This window comes from Danio rerio, chromosome 22 (assembly GCF_052040795.2).
Source record: "Danio rerio strain M-AB ecotype USA chromosome 22, GRCz13ab, whole genome shotgun sequence".
NCBI classification, from domain to species: domain Eukaryota; kingdom Metazoa; phylum Chordata; class Actinopteri; order Cypriniformes; family Danionidae; genus Danio; species Danio rerio.
In genome coordinates, this window is record NC_141042.1 from 32,978,946 (window position 1) to 33,002,916 (window position 23,971).

The following is a 23,971-nucleotide window of genomic DNA, read 5'->3' on the forward strand; positions in this document are numbered from 1 at the left end:
ATAAATATTTTCAATATCAGAAATTTTGGATGATATTCTCACAGTGTTTGCTGAAATTACCTATGTATAACCTGACTTGCCAATTAAACCCCAACATAAAATGACATTATGATTCCAATTTTGTAATTTACTCATCCTTATAGGTCATCCAAGATATAGGTAACTTCTTTTTACCTGAAAATGTAGTCGAAAAAAACATTTCAAGAGTTCACACTTAGCTGATGATTGATTATAAAGCTTTTTTGGCATGCTGTCCCGGGAGAGAGCCCTGAGCTCATAAGATCCTTGAGCTCGGGGCTCCCTCCCATTTTGCAAGGTGAGAGGGGAGTTTGAGCTCAGATAGATCTCCAGAACTCCCCTGCTGTAGTAGCTGATGAACAGATAGTGATTGCTCTTAAGAGATAACTACTTTTTAGGGGCATGTCTATGGTGCAGATTTGAATTAGTCGATTAACTTAAGTTGCATCTTGTTGGATGGTGGGAGGAACCCAGGGGAAACCCACGTGAGCACGGGGAGAACGTGTAAACTCTGCACAGATATGTAGGCTGGCTTGGTAAGGACTAGAACCAGTGACGTTCTTGCTGTGAGGCAAAGGGACCGGAAATGTCGGGCCACGAGGCCACACATACGGCATGTGAACCATCGCCACAGGGGGACAGACGGGGAGAACTGAGAGAGTGCAGAAGGAAACTCAGTGCTAACCACTGGTCCACCGTGCCACCCATTTAGGAAAGTAGGTGGAGTAGGGGTGGAAGGGGGGATTCTTCAAAACGAAGATGGCTGTTATATGGAACTTAGGGTATTTATAGTGGCTTAGGAATCGTCTGATTGGTGATTGGTAATCATAAGCACATGATCCCCTCAATTAGTTTATAAATAAACTTCACATCGAGTCACAACAAAGTTAATAGAGAATGCTAATCTAATCAAAACATGATCTCTCTGGACAGAAATGTAAAATATGGACCAATCGCTCTTTTTAAAAAAAAAATTATAATCATCTTGTTTAATCCCACCCCTTTTCGCTGTACCGCATGACAGAATTTCGCATTTTCAAACTCTAGTGTGACTGCAGCGTTACTTGGTTTAGTTGTGTAGTTGGGTTAAATCTGAAATCTGCAGGAAGGTAGATCTCAGGAACAGGATTAGGCACCCTTGGTCTAATGTGTAGATGTCTACAAATATCTACTATTATAATTTATATATATAACTGTGTGTTCGAGAAGCTTAAATATGCAGTCCATAATATTTAGTTTTCCATTGCTAAAGTTAAACTGTTAGAGAAGTAATTAATAAATAAATTAATGGTTTGAATATTTCCTTATATATCTTTCTACTTGATTTGTGGTTTGAGTGTTTACAGTTTATTGCCAATCAGTGTATATATGATACAATAAAGCTATAGAGATCAATGGAATCTAGGCTTCCATTTTTCAAAATCCCAAAATGTATTGCGGTGTACAGATATGTCTTGGTCTAATGAAGAGAAAAGTGTATAACCCAAGACAAATTGATTCTGTTCCCACATGCTTTACTTTGAGTCACTCTCATAATCTCCATCTTTTTGTATCTGGGCTTTTATCCCATTCGTACCTTAATCCTGCTTTTTAGCCTTAATCTTAGTCTTTAGGATTCCTGGAAAAAGCATCTGACATCCCATTTGAGTGTTTGTTACTCAATGTTTTAGTTAATTATGTAATTGCATATCGGATATCAGAGTCAAGACCTCTTTCACAGATGAAGAAAGCACCTCGTACTCAAGATATACCAGCTGTAGAGAGATGAGGTTATGAATTGTTGTTGTTGTTTTTTTTCCAAGCATTGTCATTTCCTCTGCAGCTGGACCAGGCGAGAGGGAAAAACAACACAGAGAGTTTTGGAAAATGAAACATTTGCCCAGCGTGAATTTGGGTGTTACTCAGTGGAGCATCACAGAAAACAGGATCAGGAAAGATGGACAGAATATGTTGCATCAAATAGGTCTGGGATGATAAATCAAGAAATGATTTTGCATCGATTCTAAGATTTTTCAGATAACATTGTAATTCCCTCTTGATTCAATTTTGAGCTTTGCTTTAACCAATTGATTTAAAAACAGCTGTACTCTGCTTGCCTCCAATTCCTTACACTAACTACTTGAACCTAAAGTTATCCTTAATAAAGTTAGGTAGGATTTAAGCAAAATAGAGTACTCATAGTAAGCTGTGTTTATTTGATTTGCATGGCATAAATAAACTAGCATAGAGTTTATAATATCTATAACATAAAGCCTAGAATCGATTCCAGAGAGAATCAAGATGCTTTCAAAAAATATATTAAACAATCCCCAAATCACATTTTTTCAGTTACTTCCCCCAACCCCAGCACCAAATCACTATTTCTAAAAGTCCAAACCAGATTGCTTTCTAAGATTTAAGAAAAGTTATAGTTGTATAAACAAGTTTTACGGCTTTCCAAAAATTACATCTGGTTAATTGTCAATTTTGAATGAGTGTGTGTGGAAGTTTCCAAGTGATGGGTTGCGGCTGGCATCCGCTGCGTAAAACATGCTGGATAAAGGCTGATTTATACTTGTGTGTCAAGTGACCGGCATAACCCACAGCGCATGCAACGCGCGCAGCTGTGCATTTATACTTCTCTGTTGGTCTGCATTAACACTTCCGAAACGCTAGTTGGCAGTGAGGTGTAAATGTTCCTCTGTGTGGAGTTTCTTCGCTGCTTTTTTGCTTTTCCTGAAAACTTCCGGGATGTACAAGTGGCTCAAACTCGCTCATTTTGAGGCAGGAACCGGCGGACGTGCAATAACTTTAACTATGAGATAAACACAAAACAAAACTTTCCATCCGGAGCTCCTTCACGGGACTCCACACTTGTAAACTATCGCTACATTGGCTTTGCGCCATTCGCGCGGCTCTCTTGGTCCCGCGCTACCAAATCGACCAATCACAGAGCTTGCGCTACGCGTTGCGACGTGTAGTAACATTTTTTGAGAGGTGCACGTCAGTGATGGCGACGGCCATGGCGAAGGGCTATGCGTCAGCGCCGTAGCATACGCCGGTGTTTGACGCATAAGTATAAATCAGCCTTAAGTCGACCCCAAGTTGATAAAGGAACTAAGCCAAAAAGAAAATGAATGTATGAATGAATAACTGCCATTTTTATGCGATTAGGCTCAGACTCGGGTGTTGAGAAATTAAAGGAGTGCTTTTTTAAAGTGTATTGTTTATGATGTTACTCACTACAGGGTGTCTGTCAGAACACTGAAGTCAGGCTGGCGACTGGCTTTAATGAACTGTAAAAGTTGGAGAGCAAAGCTAAACAAACACATCCACAATAAATACCAAATAGTCATAGATTTAGCAAATCCCTAATACATTTAGGATCTCTTGTTAAATTGTAGAACTGCGTAGCCATACAAACCCTAGAAACTCCTTTTCAAAATTCAAATGTAATGCCCCCTTAGGCTCCTGAAGAGCACTTACATGCTGAAATCAGGAAAGAAAGGGAGCACAACTTTAAAACTGAATATTGAATCTGCAGGACCACCCAGTGTTTGACAGACCCCCAGTGAAGGATCCCATGCAAACTGTCTTGAGGCCAGACCTCATTACAGAGGCCATCTGATGGATATTCTGTGAGTAAACAGCCCTGTTTATGAAATAAACACAAACACTAGTGTGGTTTGGATGGCCCCCCAGCCTTGGACAACCTAGTAGTCCTGATCACACTGTAAGAAATTCAGTTTGTAAATGAAGAGAAGCAATAGATGTTTAAAAGCATGTGTTTTCTGCACCACTACATGCGTCAAATAGTAAGGGTGCTTTCACACCTACACTTTTGTTTCGGAACGTATCTCGTTTGCCCAGTTAGCGTGGTTCGTTTGACATATGTGAACAGGGCAATCGCGCTCTTTTCCGCGCCAAAGTAATCGCTCCGAGATCACTTGAATGAGGTGGTCTCAGCTCGATTGAAATGAACCCTGGAGTGGTTCGATTGCAGTGAGAAAGCGATCCGATCCAAGCGCGGTTATATCACTGTGTTTTATGGATATGTAATAGGCTTTCGGCTATATGAAGAGAGAGTTATGAGTATGGCGGGAAGTTTCACGAGCCTCCGGATGCCCGCAAACGAGTGATGATCTCCCGGTAATCTCGCGTCTCCCTCCCGGTCCTCAAATAGGCATCGTCGTGCACCCTTCTAACCCCTCCCCACCGTATCTCTCCTCATACACGTTGCGCGCGCACCCTGTCAATCACCACCAAACCACCACCTCTCCTGACAGCTGAGCGAGGCACTGCAAAATAAACCCTAACACTATGACCAATGTGAGGAGGGTTTACTCGCACGTGACTTGTTTTAGCTCTTTGTTCCGATTAGAAACTTTGCAGTGTGAAAGCGAACCGCTCCAAGAGCAAAGAGCAACAATGTAACAATTGTAATCTCTGTTTCGGACCAACTGAATCGATTCACAGGTGTGAAAGCACCCTAGGTGTGGAAGTCTCAGTCATGTGTTAAGATATGGGCCCCCTTCAGAAACTCTGTTCACTTTAAATAACTTTTCAATTAACTTTCAAGTTACAGTTTCCATTTGGTATTATTTTTCATTTTCAGAGATCTATTTACAAGTGATTAGTTGATGTATTGAAGTTAAGTTAATGTTATTAATTACTCACCTTCATGTCATTCCAAATCCCTGAGACCTTTGGGATCATCAGCAAGAGAAAACACTCTGATAAGCTGTTCTATGGTTCAGATAGCGAATCGTAGCACAAGGACAAAAACGTAAGCAAGCAAACGAAGAGAACACATAGAAGCCAGCTGTAAAATATACTTCTGAAATATAACCAAATCCCTCTGTGGTGTGCAACAAAGAACTGTGAAAATGGTACTTAAACGATTGTTAGTTTATGACTTGTATGTGTGCAGCACCAGTTTTAGTTTGCTTTTGTGGGATGACAAGACTAATTACATTTACAGGTATGGATATTTACATCGTTTCACACAGGCACAGAATGTGCACATTAATTTCAGTCAGTTGTCATCCATTTGGTGTGTTCACTGATAGCTTTTTGGGAAAGACGTGAAGCGACAGTGCAGCCAGTTTTCATCAACACCAGTTCTTTGACGTCTACTTTGTGTAGCCGAAGCTTTAAACCTGAAGTATGAAAATCTGCATGAATAATGCTTTCTAATAGGTTGTTTGGAAGCCTTTAAACAATCTTGTTTTCAATTATGTGTCAAGAAAGGTCTCGTTTCCACCTGTATTAAAATTTAGTTTCAGTGGTCCAATCAGTAAGCAGTTGATAAAACCACAGGTCTTCAGATTTTTTTGAAGACCTTTCCTTTTATTTTGTCATGCCTTACTTGCATCACTTTTTCAGGAGCGATTAGCATGACTTCAAGTACTATTGAATGAACAAACCAATGTTCCGCAGCTGACAAGAGAGCATGAAAGCAAACAAATGAAAAGGTTTTGAATTGTAATCCATGTTTTTCAACTGGCTTTGGAAGTGGTCAAAGTGGACAATCTCAAAACATTTTAGATCGTATTTGCCTTTGTCCAAATTTGAGCCTGCAGGCCACTCAAAGAGATTAAAAAAGCCAGTTTGCTTCAGGACTCTCTGAATGAAAATTCTTCATAGACGTTGACTCTGGAGATTTATAATGCAATACGTCAGAATCTGTATTATGGACTTGCTTGCGTTTTGGCAGGTGGAGAGCAGAGTTATGGAAGCCATTAACATTCCGTGGCTACATGTGGACACTTGTTTATTTTTCCATATGTGGGTGGGGCAGGGAGCGTATTGCACTGTCCGTCATTGGAGACAGAGAGGGGCTCTCTGAGGGGGCCTGAACCCCTCTGCTCCCTCTCCATTCTGCTGAACAAAGAGCAAGGATAAATGAGTGCTGGAGGTCAGTGAGGTGGAAGAAGAGAGGCATTAGTACTGGATGGATGGGTGGAGCAATGGCAGCAGTGAGGAATATGAAGAGATGGAGAAAACAGGAAAGCAGGGATGTCCAAGTACAGTATTGCACTAAGAGAGGGATGGAGAGAAAAAAGGGCATTTAATCAGTTGACAACAAATATATACTTTTAAGAAAAAATGTTCTAAATAGTGCCAAATTAGGGTGCTTTGGCTTGTAACAATAGTAAAATCTGTTTAGGTGCTAAATTGCCTTGCTTTGCCTTAATGATTCATTAATGTGTGATAATTCAATAATAGTAATAATACATCATTCATTTAAATGATTCATTCAAAACAACTGATTCATTTAGACACAAAGAAATAGACAAATTATATACTTTGGAACGTCATGATTGACCAATCAGAATCAAGCATTTCAGAGAGACCTGTAATCATGGACTCTGCTACAATACCTGATGACAGTACATTGAATTATTAGAAAATAATGCAGGTAATATTACGCCAGTAATTATTAGTGTATTTTGGTCAAAATGATTGGCATTTTCTCCATCCAGATGATGAGGTGATAGGATTTCACAGAATCTGAAATACACAAATAGGTTTGAAGTTACAATGTGCCCTTTCCATTTGTTTAGGTAGAAACAAGTAAGTTTGTGATGGCCAAAAACTGAAGTCATGGGATAACTTTTGTTTTTGTGACTGTTTATGCATTAACCCAAGTAATAATTTAGAAATAAATTTTGATGGACCATAAATTCAGTATTTCTGTTACTTCAGTAATCCTCAACTAAACAGAGTTAGCCACACAAAAACAAAATTAAAACATGACTGATAGGAAATTAGTTAGATTTTAAAAGTTAAAATCTGCAGATGTTTTAAGAAAGAATAGACTTACCTGATGTTTGGGGGTTGACAGTCTGAGTAGTTGGACAGTTGAGTTTCGAAAAACCGAGGTGCTTTGTGAGGTTTAAAAAAGGGCAGGGAATGAAGATCCCTAAACTTAACACTAAAAACAGTTCAGCAGTTCTTTAAATGAAACCGTTGTGAAAAGAACTTGATAAGAACCATCTTTTTAAACGAGTGTATACATTATACATTTTTTCCATGTAAAATTAAATGGTGTCAGCTCTGACTAATGACATTGGTGCCAGCAGGTTGTTCTTGGGGAAAATTACAGTGTACAAGCTGTCCTTAGAAGATCTTTCCACTGGCCATTACCAAACCTCTCGACCATAATGGACACGCAGTAGTGTTTAATATATTTTTGTGTCTGCTGTATATCCGTTACAAGAACACAAAGAAAAAGACTGTGGAAATATGAGAGTCATTCACCAATTTTGAGCTCACACAATCCTTACACTGCTTAGGATAGAGAGAGAGAGAGAGAGATGATGATGCTTTAAACAGAAAGAGAAATAAATGGGAAACTGAGACCATAGAGGGTATGAAAGTGATAGTCACTGCTGAGAAGTAAAACGGTCAGGATGTTTTTTTTTATGGGTTTAACAGTGACCAGTAAATTCAAACACATGGTGCCTCACCTTTAAAAAATCCTGCTGTGCATACACTCCTGTCTCACATTTTGTCTCTTGATCTTAGGGTTTCTAGTGGTAAAAGCATTTGTCTGGTTAGGTAATGTAGTGCTTTATCTATACAGTCATATGCTGTATGTTAAGTGTAAAAGAAAAGAAGAAAATGGTGGGAAATAAAATAACACTCAAGAATGAGGTCTTGAAATCCTTGCGTGAAAATGCTGTATATTTTGGAGCCAAAGTTGGCTTTAGATGTCAACTAAATCCAATGAAATGCTTTTTAAAAAATGTTTAAATCATGTCAGATTTAAAAGATTTATAGAATTCCATGTACTCTATGTAATATCTGCAATTCTGTAAAAATAGATGCCTGTTTGTCAACTGTATTAAAAGTTATAGCTAACAAAACAATTGCTGCATTTTCAGTAGAGATGAACTCTCTCTTTTAAATTTTCTACATGGCTCTTCTTTCACTCCATAAAAGTTCTTTGTGCTCAATGATGGTCACATTTATGTCTTAGACCCAGCCTGAGCTGGCTTGCTGAAGATAATTTGGCTCATTGTACATTTTAACACTCATGGGGAAAAAGCTTTTCTCCAGCACAGGATTATATTTCATTTTCTTGGCCTTTGAGGCATGTGGGATCCACACCCAACACCCTTTTATGAGCAGATAGGAGATACCTTCATAAGTTGACATGGTCAGGGCAGGTAATTTGCAATAGGCAGCTTTGCTGAGATGAAGCATTACAAACCTGTCAAAGTCACCTTAGCACTATCACGGGTATAAGGTATCAAGGGTTTTTAGGGGTTGTGATGCAAATCAGAAACTTGCGTGCAACTCATGCACTTACATTGCTGTTTAAAACTTGTTTTTTATTGCTACAAATGGCTGGCCATTATGTGAATGTGTTTACAATTAGTGGCAGTCCTTGAGCATTCAGTACCATCCTCCCTAAAAGGTCTACACTTCATTACTCCACATCTCCACAGGGTGAGGAAGGAAACAGCTGGGAAGGATGACCTTTAGTCTTAACCCAGGGGGTATACTACTTGTATGACTTGGTGAGCTCAACCTTCTCTAGCAAAAAGGCACTGACATTCCCCTTAGTCCCCCTTAATAGTCCTGACCATGACAGCTGTAAATATTGGTGGTCTATTGTCAAAGCTTTTCCTCAGGAACAAAGTTTTCCATACTTAAAGGGCAGATGATAAAATCAACATGCCTGGAATGAAGTGTTTAGAGATGAGCTGTTTTGTAAGTCCAAAGAGTAACCCGAGAAGAGTTATCTTGTCATTGGAAGGGACCCTACAAATAGTCTAGGTTCTAGGTTCTCCACTCCCAGATAACAAGCTCTCTTTGTGTGAAACAGGATGACTTAATTTGATTTATGTTGCTTATAAGAAATTTTGGACCTTTCCCTTTAAATGTATAAATATTTTGGACCTCAAAATTTAGTAAAAACCTTACTGTTGTTTCTGAATCACTTATTACTCATGCATTTTGTTTCAGTAGACTTTGCAGAATCTGGCAGGAACCCTGTGGGATTCTATTGTCTTTCAGGAAGTTTAGCTCCTCGGTTTGTTTCTTTATGTCTTTTGATCCACCTCATCCCAACTTTGTTTACCCATCACTACTGAGATATTGCAGGACAATTGCACAAGTGTTAGAAAGTGTTGTTGTCCCTTCTCTATTTATTGGTGCATTTTTCCTTCCAGTACGTTCAGTGACAGGGACTGTTTTACCCTGAATGGTCAAACCAATTCCCACAATCTTTTATATCTGTTTTGGAAGAGCTGATCTCGAACAGTGGTACTAGATGAATAGTGTTGCGGCAGGAGGTGGTGCTGCGTAAATGGATTTGGCAAGGGAAGTGATGGCTCCCGCTGCTGGGTGAGCGGACGTCTACGAGTCTCTGTCTTAGTCTTTACTGCTGGTTCAGCTTGAAACTGACCTTCTGCTCACTTCGTAGGGGCTCCGGAATTTTCCAAACCCCTGCCGATGGGTGTTTAGCATTGATACACAGTGGGGCATCTACAGTTCTTCCAGAGAAATGGGGCAATAACCACATCGGCGGGCACTTGATTCACTTCCTCCGGCTCAACTGTCTTCTATTTCAAATCTGCCAGATTGGAACTAAGCCTCAAAGCTCTTAGTGCTTGTTAAAAGCTCACTAATAATTAATACATTATCATCATAGCCAACATTTAACTACAGAGTACTTTAATCCTAAATAAATCAGTTTAGACATTAGAAGTTAAAAAGTAATTTATAACATGAATTTGCTTTTCATGCAATTTGCAGCCATATTCTCCAGTCTTCGCTCTTCCCAGACTTTGGGGACTTTTGGGGATGCTTTTCTCCTATTGCCTGTTGCATTGCGATTTCCCTACCTGACTGTTGACCTGCCTTACATTCAGACAACAAATCCAGTTTATTCTTTAACCCTACACTAAAGGAACCTAGCAAAATAAACTACCCAAACATTTTTGCAGCTACAAACTTTAGACATTTACTGTGTCTAAACGTATTCAAAGCTTGACTGTAGAAAACAAGCCCAGAAAGAACTGAGATCAAAGTGTTTAACAAGCCTTTTAGAAGACTCACTTGCCTTTAGACAAGACTCCGTGAATAAAACAAGTTTTTTTTTCATTTGGTGGGGAAATTCTTGAACAGGACTAGATGACCTCGTAGGAGAAAGTTCCTTCATTCAGTCAGCCTACTTTGAAAGCACAAAGAAACCCAGAGAAAAGAAAGCTCGTAACTCCCCTCAGCAACCCTCCAACCTACAAATTACTCTTTCATCTAGTGGCTGAAAGGGTTAAAGTTCAAGTTCATGACCTGGCGTGTATTTGTTCACACTTTTGGGATGCCTATGAAAATCTTCACCTCTAGCTTGTTACTCGTAGCAGGTGGCTGATAATAACAGCTTAATCTGACAAGTACTTGACATGAGGTCTAATACAATGAATGAACATAGAAAACCATCCTATATAATTGCATGTTTGCTCCATTACTTCTCAAAGCTTTGGTACACATGGTTTATGTTATAGTGTGTTTGAGATGTTTTCTATATATGAGTCCCTTGAAGATAAAAAGAACCATATGTTAAGTTTGGGGGAAGGGGGAGGGAGGGACTTACCCAGGTTGATTGCTCTCTTAGGGCACGAGGTGGGGCTGCAACATACATCGCCACTATTTGTGTTTGTTTCCCTGGAAACCTCTGATAGTTCGACTGAGTGGACGACAGATGTTTCTGAGTGTGTGTGTGTTCATAGAGGAGTGGTCATTCAAAACTTGTGAGAAAGTCTTTTGGCTCATGGGGTAATACATCATTGTCTCACACACCCACGCTGTTTCTGTTTCCTGACTACGCAATACCCTTCCAGGAAACACTCGTTGCTTCCCTCATCCATGCAAGCTTGGATTCAATATGATTTTTGCTCAATGACAAGTCCCAAATCTATTGTCACAAGTTCATGTCATGGCTAGAAGTTCATCTTCATCCCATGAATGCTCGTAGTTGACCCCACAATGGACTTGACTGTAAAATTATAATTTTTTTTTTGGATTGCAACAATGGCATCTGCAGATTGGAATAAGTCTCTTGTTCCTTTTTGTCTTTCCAATTTTCTTTCGTTTTTTTATGTACTCACTCCATTGCCGGGAATGTTGAAATGGTTCCTCAGGGACAGTGAGATGGTTATTGTGCTGTGCTAAAGGTTAAATGTTGACGTTCCCTTCATGAGTTCACCAAGTGATGTTTTGACCTAAAGCCCGGCTCACACTGCAATTTTTAATAATCCTAAATGATCGTAGCATGTCAGACTGAACAAACATGATTCCCATGTCACATTGTCACAACTTTTTTCTTCTTTTTTTTCCCCAGTGTCTGTCATCCATCGGTGACACTTTCACTATCCTGGATTCTAAAATGATACTTCATAGCCTACATAAACAATCTGAAGCGTTAAATTAGCTCACAGCATGCCTCAATATAAAACAAGGTGGTTTGCAGTTCTCGCGCAAATTACATCATCAAATTCTGTGTGCTTATTGGTTCTTGGTTTTGATGCTTATCGAAGCTAAAGTCACACAGCAGGAAAGTATCTGAAATCTTCTGATACTGCCAGAACTTTATCGGAGGGACAATTTGATTGCAATGGGAATTTAGCAGCTGTCGGTGAAAATGTCAACCCAATGATCAGTAACCACAGATTTTAACCTAGGATAGGTACTCCCAAAAGTTGTCTCAGACAACCAAATCATGGCTTAAAACACAGTGTGAGCAGGGCTTTAGTTGTGCTAATATCAGATCAAGATGATACATTGTAATGGGAAATTGTTAGAACGGTACAGACTCTGGATCTATTTTTGATCCCACTTGATGGTTCCTGCTCCTTAATTGCACTGTTTATGATTCTCTTAGTGTTTTTGATTAATAACCAAAATGGAAAAGGTTACAGATTTCCTTTTGGATCCTGACATCAAACTACAAGAAAACATTAGAAACTAATTCTATAAATATACATTATTAGAGGGTAAACAGTTACCATTTCACATTGTGACCACAACTGATTAACCACTAATTGTAGCTAAGCATTGGTTAATGACTCTGTTCCTGTCTACCTTCCTCCAAACGCAAGATTTCCTACTACGAACAGGTTTGACAGCACCATTTGATATCTGCCATAAGGATCTAATCTGCGCCTCTGTAATGCCTGTGTCCCGAGGGGCTTGTACTTGTGTGGTCATGACATTGAGAGTCACAGCATTGCCATGTGATACAAAGCAGCCCACAAACATCCTCTTTATCAGTTTATTTATCAGTATCTTTCACAGAACGGGGCCTGTTACACATGGGTGAATGGTTCTCGGAGAGTTCTTTTGGGAAAGGATGTTTTTAGTGGATCAGTTGTATGATGATTATTGATGTTTGTTTGGTTAGGGGTCCAAGTGGTCTTTGAGTTGATTTGCGAATAAATAATTCAAATTAACTGATAACAATAAAGTCTGCTGACATAATTTTTTTATTATGAAGCGATTCTGTTGTTTCACTTAAGTAACTTGGCTCAAGGATACTAAAGCTCAAGGTAATATTGATCAAATTTGTGAAAAGCACAACGTCCCCAAAATGAGGTTTAATCGATAAGGTGATTTGATATAAATTATAGATAAAATGCTAACATATTTTATTGTTGAAGATCTGAATGAAGCATCTAATTTCATTGCACATTTGAATGGTTTCCATGTCTATTATGGTAAATTACTGTCTAAGATTTTTTGTGGCTTTCATGATGATCAAAAGAGCAGCGTGTCTTTCTTTGTTATCTGCCATTACAAGCGAGTTACCAGGTTGTTGGTATGAAATTAGTCTTGGCACTGCTTATTCAGAAAATGCTTTGATCCACGTTGAGAATAAAAGGATACAAAGAATAGCTAATTAAACTTAGATCTGGAGCAGGATGAGTATGTACAGTGCCTTTTATTCAAGGCTATTCAAGGAGAAGATTAACTGGCTTGGATAACTACTGGCTACGTGCTGTGTATTTACAGTTTTCATAAATGGTTTGAGTGGACCAAGGAAGCGGCTTTATGTTGTGAACTTGAAAGAAAACGTTGCACATCAAACTCTTCTTTCAAAAGACCAAGGAAAATCCTGTTTTTCATTATGTTTAAAGTGTTTAACGCACCCTGTGATGCTTGACTCAAATTGAATTGAAACAATCAGATATTAGCTAAAACCCAAACAGTTCAAGGTAAAGTCATTTCCCCGGAGGAGCTTTCCCTTGATAAAACACAATCATAGAGAGGTCACGACTGAGTGAAAACTACAGTATTTGTCAAGCTGCATCCGCTGTTTTCGGAATATATGGTGCATCAAGCAGGAAATTTCACCTTTTACTCTCTGACAAGGTCGGATGTTTTACAAAATATGATGGTAATATCACTTTTATCCAGCTGATGTGATAATATCTAGGCACGCATGTAGTCAGGGTTGATATAACAGGGCATTCACTTTTTGTTTACAATTTGTCCATTTCCATGGAAATTATTAGCTGTCATCTTTTGAGTGTCTAAAATATGTCAACATGCAAAGCTAGAGTGGAGTCTGTTTATCTAATGTGCACATGTTTTCAGGTCTGCTGCTCCATATGTTACGCTTTCTACACTTGGGGAATTTGTTGACAGCTATCAGGTGATGCTGCAGTGCTACAGATGGATCTTGGCACACGCTAGCGAATCAGCCATGAACTTTTACTGACTGGCTGAATGACAGACATGAGAATTTGATACTGATAAGCGAGAATACCAATACAGCCTCTATGCAGGAGTCTGAAGGAAGTAAACATGATTTCAGACTCATTCGCGAGTAAAAATTGACAGTCTAAGGTGCGAAAATGTTTTTAGGAAAAGTGTGCTTGTTTTCAAATGTGTAGTAAATCTGTAGCCTTTAAACTTATTCAACTTCTTGTTAATAAAATGCCCAATAAGCCAATCACATGGAAGCAATTCAACGCTTTTAGGAATGCGTGTTGTCTAAAAGATCTGCTTGAGATCAAATCGAGTATCACAACGGAGAAGAAAAATGATTTAAATGCATTTGATGCAAGAGGTAAAAGGAGTAAGGCAAGACTGATCTAATGTGAATCTGATACTAAATCGCTTAAAACAAATGTTATTTTTACAGCATCTGCAGTGTGGGTGAAATGTTACTTGGCTTTAAAAATTTATAATAAATGTAATATTTCTAATATTGCCTTTCGTTGTGGATGTCTTTACAATTGATGCAGAAATAATATTATTTAGAAAATGTTTCCATTGTTAGTATAGTAATACTGCCTAGTTCACAGGTGTCAAACTGTTCCTGGATGGAAGACTCCTGAAGTTTCTGGAGTTTAGTTTCAACCCTAATTAAAAACACCTGATCAAACTAGTTGACTTATATTTAGGGTTGTTTGTTTTTAAATGTTAATGAAAGTATAATTAAGGTTTATAAAAATAATCCTAAATTCTCAGATAATAAAAATGATAGAATATTGTACTGTAAAATAATGCTTGATGACCCACACAAATATGTCTAGACCATGTTTGCATTTTTCCATATAGTTTCACTTTTCCTGAACTAGTTTTCTTAATAACTTCATTTCTGTCCCTTAACACCAGAGATGACAGTCTCTCTCGCACTTTTTTTATGTGCAAATATGTGTTCATGATCTTCTGAAATGCTTGAGATCACCAGTTTAATGAGTTTGTCTAACTTTCAAGTTTATATTCAGGTTCAGTAAGTATGTCATTTAAATGAGTATGTGTGTGTGTGTGTGTGTTTATTTGTGTGGACGAGTTGCTGAACATACACTGTCTGCATTGTTCGTGAGTCAGGGTGGGTTAAATATTACCCTCTGGTCACAATGATTGTCCTTCCCTGAGAGATCAGACAAAAACAACCGCGCTATGACGAAATATGAGACACGATGGCCTGATTTGATATCACAACAACGAGTGTGTGTGTGTCAGTCCATAACTGTAGGCTATAAATTACAGGTTTTATCAGTGCAAACAAAAGGTTTTGCGTCGAACGCAACACTTAGCAGTGATAAAGACTGCTGTTTCACAGAAGAGACTGTAAACTGCCAAAATTGCAACTGTATTACAAATTACTCACCCTCATGTCATTCATTTTCAGAATATAAATTAAAGAGCGAGTCAAAATATTTTATTTGCAGTTTGTAGCATAGTTGTATATCAGTGAAAACAGTCTGCAAAGTTGTTAATTAATAAAGTGCATGACAAAGATTTAGTCTCTCAAGAGGAAGAGTTAGCTCTGAATTGTTTTAATGAGTAATTATATATTTTAGCCACTTAAACTCTGCTGCTATTTGGGGATTTCCGCCTGGATTTTGCCTACCCAAATTTAAAAGCTTCCCAAATCCACATAAAGAGGTGTAAATGCAAAAAATTGGTATCATTTTAAAGAAACCCCTTTGAATTTTCATAAAACACTATTGAAAGTGTTTAAAATAACTGTATATGTTGCCTGTGTTATAATAAACACCTAAAAAAAGAGGCGCTTTTTGTATTTTTTTTTATAAACTCAAATTTGAAAGTGTACCTTTTAGATTCTGTGCGGTCTAGCGTGCTGTAACTAATTTTGGTGGTTCCTGCACATGTCTGTAATCATAGGAAAAAAGAAAAAGGTCTCTACCATAATCTATGCAAAAGTTATTGCATTCCAACTAATGAGAGGTGCTATACAAGCCACAGAGACCGATCCTTGTTTACATATTTCACTATTCTTTTGTTTAATCAAACAAAATTCACTGTGTTTGGACCATATCAGACATATAAAAGGATTACTTATGCACATCACCTCAAAAACAGAGGAGAATGGCCCTGAAGGGCACAGCATAAGGTAAGAGATGACTGAAGAGAAGGCTGTCTGTGCTATCTGGGGCTGCTTATTGATCATGAATGTATTTTTTACATTTCTGCGCCATGGAAACACCACAATTCATTCAACAACTGTTTGGCATATGAATATAATTCAGTAAAAAAAATGCTAGAACTGTATGAGCACCGGCAAGAGCTTTCATTTGAGCTATAACTTGTACATGTGTCATATAAAAAAATATGAAAATGAACCAATGTAAAATACCTAGCTCGGGTATCCAAAATACTGTGTATTTAAGTGTAAATAACTTTTAAATAGTAGAATAAAAACCAAAGCGATGCATATGTGCATAAAATATAGATTCTACACTTTCAAACGACACCACTTACGGGGGTCTGGTGCAACGCTAGCCCTTTAAATCTGAAAGTGAAAGTCGATGACGTCACGGACCCAGTACTGGGTCCGCAGAGTTTAAGTGGTTAAATCTTTTGCCTGCTACAGATCTACGTCATCATGATTAAAGTGACATATTTACCTAATCATGGTTTGCTCGCAAAATATGAACACTTTGAAATGGCCATTTAATTTCTGATACAGAAGGACCAATCAAAATAAAATAGGCCAGCTGACTAATCAGAACAGAGTTGGTTTATGGAGCGGAGGGAAGTCTCAAACTAATTTAAAAGTACCATATCAAAACGTTGATTGTGATATTAAGTGCATATTCAGAGATGTTTTTTGGAACCAGGTGCATTTAAATCTGTTGTAGGTGACTCTAACACAATATTAGTGCACTTTAAAGTACAATGTGATCTGCTCTTTAAGACATTTTTATGAAATTCGGGAGCTGTTTGTCAAGGGTCATAAAACATTCCTAGCCCACAAAGGTAACAATAACATCTTAAGAACAGTCTGGGTGTCATCGATTCAACCATAATTTTTTAAAGCTTGTAGAATATTTTTGTACACACACACAGTTTAATTTGATAATTAATTCTCTTTAGCATAATTTCTGGTCATGCATTAACAAGATTAACAAAAGTCTAATAGGTCTTCGATGACATTAGGGTGAGTAATTAATGACAACATTTTCACTTTTTCGTGAACTAACTATTTAAGTCATGGGAGTTCAGGGTTTAAGGGCAGGGGTTATCAAATTATTGATAGCTGAACCAACTATAAAAACCAAGTGCAAGGCTTGGATGTCTGTTGTAGGAAAGTAAAGCGGTTTTGCGACGAGATCTTGTGTTTGCATTTCAACATGTTTGCATCATGTAAGGAAGTTAGGCTACAAAGTGATACCTGTGGGAAACGTTTGAAAGACCTAGAGGATTTTACCACACACATCTCAGCCGAAGAGACAGTAAACAGTAAAAGGCGTCTGTTGGTGTAAGTCCACAGGGAAGTACACACACATGCGCACCTGTTCTGTTGATATTGCTTAAGTCAAATAGTAGGCAGAGGGATTTGTGGGAAAGAGTGTGATAAGAGGGCATAGTCTCTTCATAAATGAGACTTTTTTTTCAGGCCAAACCACAAGACAAAGATTTTCCACTCAGTTTTTTTTGGCTTGCAGGAATTCTTGTCTCTGGCTGTCAATCTGGATTACTGTTCTCCCACTGGATTTTTGTGAACCGTCTCATGGAAACCATTTATTTATAGTCTGACTTAGATGCAAGAGTTGATGGTTCACTTTTATTTTAATCAGTGATTTATAACCAAATGTTGCCATTTGATTGTTACATATTAAGTGACAGAGCTAGAGTGTGGCGAAGATTTTTTATTTTTTACTAAAGCCTACGATGTACTTTTTTTATTGAAATCTAGGAAACTTCATGGTGTCATGTTATTTTGAAGTAAATCGGGTCAAAGTTTGTTTGGAGTTCATTTTGAAAAGTTCGAAAGTGCTTGTTGAAGGGACAATGTTGCTCTGGCTGTAAAAAAAATGTGAACTTCTATATATATATATCTGTAGAAATTCTAGTTAAACTGTTTTTTTTTTGCAGTTTTTTCCCCATGATTTTAGGTAGACAAGAAAAATAGTGGTAATTTATAAGAATTTCTGCAAACTTTAGTTTGTTTTAATACATTTTTTAAACATATTATAATATAATCTATATTTATTCTTAAAAATGTACTTCAGATTGAAAACATGATTCAATAATCACTCTTACAAAGACTTAACATGCTTTGTTACTGAATGAATGTTGAATTTTGAAGGAATCTCATGGATCAATTTACTTTTATTCCTATTCGAATAACAAAGTAGATGCTAAATTCTTCTTTCGAAGAGTCAAGTTCTGTGTAATACGCAGATGTGCACTGCACTTTTTCACTTGATGTTTCCACTGTCTCCAGTTCACTACTGTTCAATTTGTCAAGGTCAGACGAAATACAAACAAGCTTAAGAGCTGCTTTATAATAGAAACTGAAGTTGTAATTCTGACTGAATCTGACACTGGCACTGTTTTTTTTTTCATGCTTAACTGTAAAGCTATTTTATAAAGTGCTATGTGATTAAACATGACTTGACTTGAGTGACAAATTGTAGAGCTTGAGCAAACATCTCCATCACTATAATCAGATGATTTTGTGGTTTTCTCACTGCTGTCACGTTTCTGTTTGTTTTGTTGAGATAAAAATCATAAAGCAGATATACATACAGTATTCATGTGAACACAGCAGTATTTGTTGCGTCTAAATAGTTGCTAACAGGACTTGTATTGTTGCAAAATGTATTCAAGAACTTCCCTATGTGTATATTAATGCCTTAAATCTAAAGAGTTCACCATCAAGTGAATTAATTTGAATTTGTCTGTATTTTTGGTAAATTGTACCTTTATATTATACTGCTGGCAGTTTGTGTACACAAGAGTTATATATGCGGACTGATCCTCACTTCCCTGATGGTGTCTGAGATAAGATGTATGTGGAGGTGAGTAATGTTTATCTGTCTGTGTTTATGTTGACAGGAAAATGAGGGAGATTTATGATTATGGTGTTGTCTGACATGTCTGTTTCGTTTTGTTACCTTATGCTATATATGTGGCAGTAAGAGGGCAGTGCCTTGTCTTCGAATGAGACAGAATGAAACTGGTAAAATATCCACTGTGGTATATATTTTAGAATGTTATGCACTACTACTTTTGTTTTAAATGAGTGATTATCACAGCGGTGTCATACTGTTTCTGATAGAGTACTTACTTATTTATGCTAATTAAACAGAAGGGTCTAGTTGGGAATGCCACACTCTTACTAGAAGAGCACAATTCCAGCGTTAAAGATGTGACATTTGTAGTAAAAACTTGAAATATAAATTTACAGAGAATATAAACTCACTGGCCGCTTTATTATGTTCACCTTACTGGTACCGGATTGGACTAACTTTTGCCTTAAGAACTGCCTTAATCCTTCATGACATAGATTTAACAAGGTACTGGAAATATTCCTCAGAGATTTTGGTCTATAATGACATGATAGCATCATGGAGTTGCTGCAGATTTGCAGATTTTTGTGAATTTCCCATTCCACTACATCCAAAAGCTGCACTATTGGATTGAGATCTGGTGACTCCGGGGGCCATTTGAGTACAGTGAACTCATTGCCCTGTTCAAGAAACCAGTCTGAAATGATTCACGCTTTATTACATGGCACATTATCCTGCTGGAAGTAGCCATCAGAAGATGGGTACACTGTGGTCATAAAAGGATGGACATGGTTGGCAACAATACTCGGGTAGGCTCTGGCATTGACACAATGCTCAATTGGTACTAATGGACCCAAATTGTGCCAAGAAAATATCTCCACACCGTTACACCACCACCAGCAGCCTGAACAGAACACAAAACTGCCGCTCGCTGGATATTTTCTCTTTTTCTGACAATTCTCTGTAAACCCTAGAGATGGTTGTGCGTGAAAATCCCAGTAGATCAGCAGTTTCTGAAATACCCATCTGGCATCAACAACCGTGCCACGTTCAAAGTCACCTAAATCACCATTCTTCCCCCCTCTGATGCTCTGTTTGAACTGCAGCAGACCATCTTGACCATGTTTACATGCCTAAATGCATTGAATTACTGCCATGTGATTGGCTTATTAGAAATTTGCGTCAACAAGTAGTTGGACAGGTGTAACTTAATAAAGTGGCCGGTGAGCGTCTTTGTTAACAGTATACTGAAACGTCTGTTTATATTTTCGAAAACAACTAACCACAGAGTTAAGAGATCAGGAAAAATATACATTTGTAAACATTTTTTATATTTTAAATGAGGGGGGAAAGCTGTGTTATGGATGTGACCAAAAGATTACTACAGGCTTTTTAGAAATTCTGTGAACAATGCCAAAAATAGAGCAATCAAAAGGATAAGAGTTGGCTCATAGAACAAAAGTTATTTATTTTCTTTATATTTTTGCATTTATGAGAAAAGCTTTGCTATGGATGTGACCGATGTGATACTGGCACTTGTGTGACTTTGGTAAATCAAATTATATCAGTTGAATAAATTGACAGACATTTTGTTTTATTGTATTTTTGCAGTACTGTTAAATACAAGCCTGCATAAACAACTTAAAAAGGGTTTTGCTATATTGGTGAATGTTTTTATTTTCATGGCAAGGCGGACATTTACATAAAATTGCTCATCAGAAATATGTGATATGAATGTCTCCAGCCCTCTGAACAGCACATAGCAGGAAGCCATTTACTTGATTTGTTTAACTTGAGCTGGGTGCTTTTAGAGGACAATTATGAAATTAGTTTGTATAGTTCAGTCAGGCTTTCAATTATGTTTAAAGTACTGGAAAGTACTACTGTATGATTACATAATTTCATAATTTGTTTGTTTAAACAGTAGTTAAAAAAAGAAGTGTATACACCATAAAAAGAGTTAAAACACATTTACCCCCTAAACTAGAGCCAGATGATGCTAACAACATGATGCTAATGTGATTTAAAGTGGTTGACAAAAGTCACAACAAACTTACTGCCGTAAATAACTCCTGTAATAACCATGTAAAGACAATGACATGAAACACTTTTAGTATTGAAAGAAAAAATTAAGCTGTGTTTCGGCTAACCTTGTCCTTCCCAGATTACTCCATTTTATGTGAATTGAGACAAATGTGATCTTTGCTTGCTTTAACAAACGAAATCAAATTCTTATCTAGTAGCCTAGTTCATCGCATGTCTCGGATGATGAGCTGAACTTGTATTGAACCCAAAACATTGATTAAATCTGGTATGCAGCAGAACACAGTACAACACTTTTACTGTTCGTTGCTAATTTTTTTTTTATTTGACGATAAATGAGCAGATTTTTGGCATTGAATCACAGCTGTGTTCCACTTGCTAATGAAATAATCTAATGCTGTAAAAAGTGCTCCATGTTCATATCTATGTGTAGATTGCTTGTGTCTGAACTGAGGATTTAATTCAGTTATAGTGTGTGGATTTGTGTCACACATTCTCTCTCTTTCTTTCTCACCCACACATACAGGTTTGATTTTGTGAATTGTGGGGACTTTCCAAGGGTTTCCATAGTTATTATACTGGACAGCTTGTTTTTTTCTTTTGGCCTGCCCCACACCTAACATTAGTTCTTGCATGAAACTGTGCAGTATTACTTTCTGGAAAACAAACAAACAAACAAACACTTTTGGTGTGTGATTTATAAGCCTATAAAAATAGGCATATCAGCAATGTGCTTATAATTCACCATCTTCTTGTAATACCCGTGTTATACCCATGTCATTATACACATTTGTGTCTTTATGTCACAAGCACACACACACACACACATACAGAGAGAGAGAGAGAATATTGTAAACACTGACCTTTAATTCTTTTAGCCTGGACACAAATGGGCAGGGCACAGAGAAATCCGACAATCTGATTGGTCGATGAGGTTTGTGTGCTCAGTGAAGGGGCCGGATTAGTTGATCACATGACCGCTTCAGTTTTTCTCTCCTGAAGCAGATCCTAGCAAACACACACACGTACATACACAAACACACGCTCTACCACCGAAAATTCCCCTTTTACGAGGAAAGAGGAGTGTCGCAGTGCGAGAGTTGCTTTTCGAGCTTTACTGAGTGGATTTGCGCACTGTTTGTGGAGTTTTGGGAGTGTTTTTGTCGAGTTTAATCCTCTGAGGTAATCTGGGATTCCTGAGGCGGGAATGAGAGAGATGCGCTCGGGCGCTCACTGGACTTTCACTCTGTGAGGAGCAAACAGGTGAGTTTATCGGCTTAAAATGAAAAGAAAACTCTTTGTTTTCTTGACTGTGCTTTAATGAAATCTCTTGGTGTCGTTTAAAGTCGAGTTTAATGGTTGAGGAGACCACAATTATCCCTTACTGCAATCACAACAGTGTTAACAGATTCAAAAGAGGACTTGTTCGTCAACCGTCACTATTTTTGAATTCATCAAGTTTTTCCTAAGTCATGTGAAAGTTTATCACTTGTTGCTCTTTTTTGCTTACCTTGTCGATATTTTCTGCGCAAGGACGCACACACCCCCTCGCTCGTTAACAGTCCGCTATTTTGAGCTCGAGACCCTTTTACCGCGACTGAAATCTGAGTCTGAAAATCTCTCGCGCCCTATTTATAGAGGCGCTAAAGATAAAAAGAGAAATAGTACGGCATAACTTACTTGATGATGAGGGGGTGTGGAGTTTTGGGGGCGCACACCGTCAATTGCTTCAAAGAACTTTGAACTCAGTTAAAAATTCATTAATGTCATGATATTTGATAAATAAAATCGCTGTTGCTATCATTTTGATACATTAACAATTAACTTTAGTTTAGATTAAAAGTAGTAACATGATTAACATGCAGTAGTCTACTCAGGATTGTAGACTTGGTAAGTTCATGCTATTTTTTACTTCCAAACTTAAATAACGTTACTTAGAAATAACAGATTCATTCAAGAATTCTGGTTCATCCAGTAATGAAGCATGTAAAAGCTTTATAAGAGTGATTATTAAATTATGTATATGTGAAGTGTTATAAAATTTCACATTTAAAGGGATAGTTCACCCATAAATGAAAGGTCTGTCATCATTTACTCACCCTTTGCTTGTTGCAGTCCTTTATGAATATAGAGGTAAAGTTGGTTTTATATTCGGATGTTCAGACATTCTCTTTAATAATATCATTTCAGAAAAGTATTCTTTGCAGATTCTAAATAGGGAAATCATGTTAGCTGCAAATGACTATCAAAGTGCAATATTGCTCACAGTGAATTATGTTGTCTAGAAGTCATACGAATATAACAATATAGAGACGAATATGCGAATATAAAACCAACTTTACCTCTATTTTATGAATTACTTTCTTTTGTTGAATGCCAAAAATATATTTTGAAGAAAGCTGGAAACATGTGACCATTGACTTCCATTATATATGTTTTTTTCTATGGAACTCAGTGGGTTACAGGCATTCAACTTTCTTCAGAAGTAAGAAAATCATAAAAGTTTTCAAGTATTTGGTGGTGAGTAAATAGTGAGTAAATTTTAATTTTTGGGAGAACTCTCTTTAATTCAAACAAAACTTGCAACTTCAATTATTATGAAATTTAGTAGTATCAGTTTCTGCTCTAAATGTGTGTCTACTTATTTTGTCAGTGTACTGGTTGTAATGGGAATCCTGTATCTAAACGGTGAGAAAAGCAGTTGCACAATGAGGCATTGACTATAGGACACACTGAATCTTGTGACTTGCACTGCTGGTGTCTCTCTAGTGTATTTTATTGTCTTGTTTGGCTATTGTATTACCAGAGTCCTTTTTGTAATTGCAGCACTGCTCTATGCAAAGAAATCCTGCACAGCAGTTCATTATTGCCTTGTATGTGGAGAGCGAACAGCTGTTATAGAGGATCCTCCCCATTTCTTTCTCCACATTTCCCACACACTTTTTTTTTATCCCCTGACAGTTTGAAACAATCAACAACACGTCCCAGATCAGCGCAGTGTTTTATGTAAAGCAGTCGATAAGCTGAGATTGACAGTCAGGGTTATGTAATTTCATATACGGGACATCTGCCGACTGTAGATTCATATTTAGTAGATTTGATCTAAAAGCAGTTTGTTTTTATGCAGGCGGTGAAACGGTTTAGATGGT

General features: G+C 37.6%; 1 protein-coding gene across 50 annotated transcripts in view; it reads left to right on the top strand.

Moving 5' to 3' along the window:
* The window catches only part of add3a (adducin 3 (gamma) a), a 213,164-nt gene that overhangs the window by 111,911 nt on the left and 77,282 nt on the right, over nt 1–23,971 (top strand). For 7 of the 50 annotated variants that reach the window (XR_015521214.1, XM_087302833.1, XM_087302840.1 and 4 more), the window contains exon 1: nt 21,821–22,085. The exons of 37 other annotated variants lie outside the window; for them this stretch is intronic. The gene's annotated coding sequence lies outside the window, so the exon portion shown is untranslated. Of the gene's footprint in view, nt 1–21,820; nt 22,713–23,971 lie in introns of those variants that run through there. 6 more of the 50 variants (XM_087302839.1, XM_087302845.1, XM_087302872.1 and 3 more) reach the window with 3 other exon arrangements.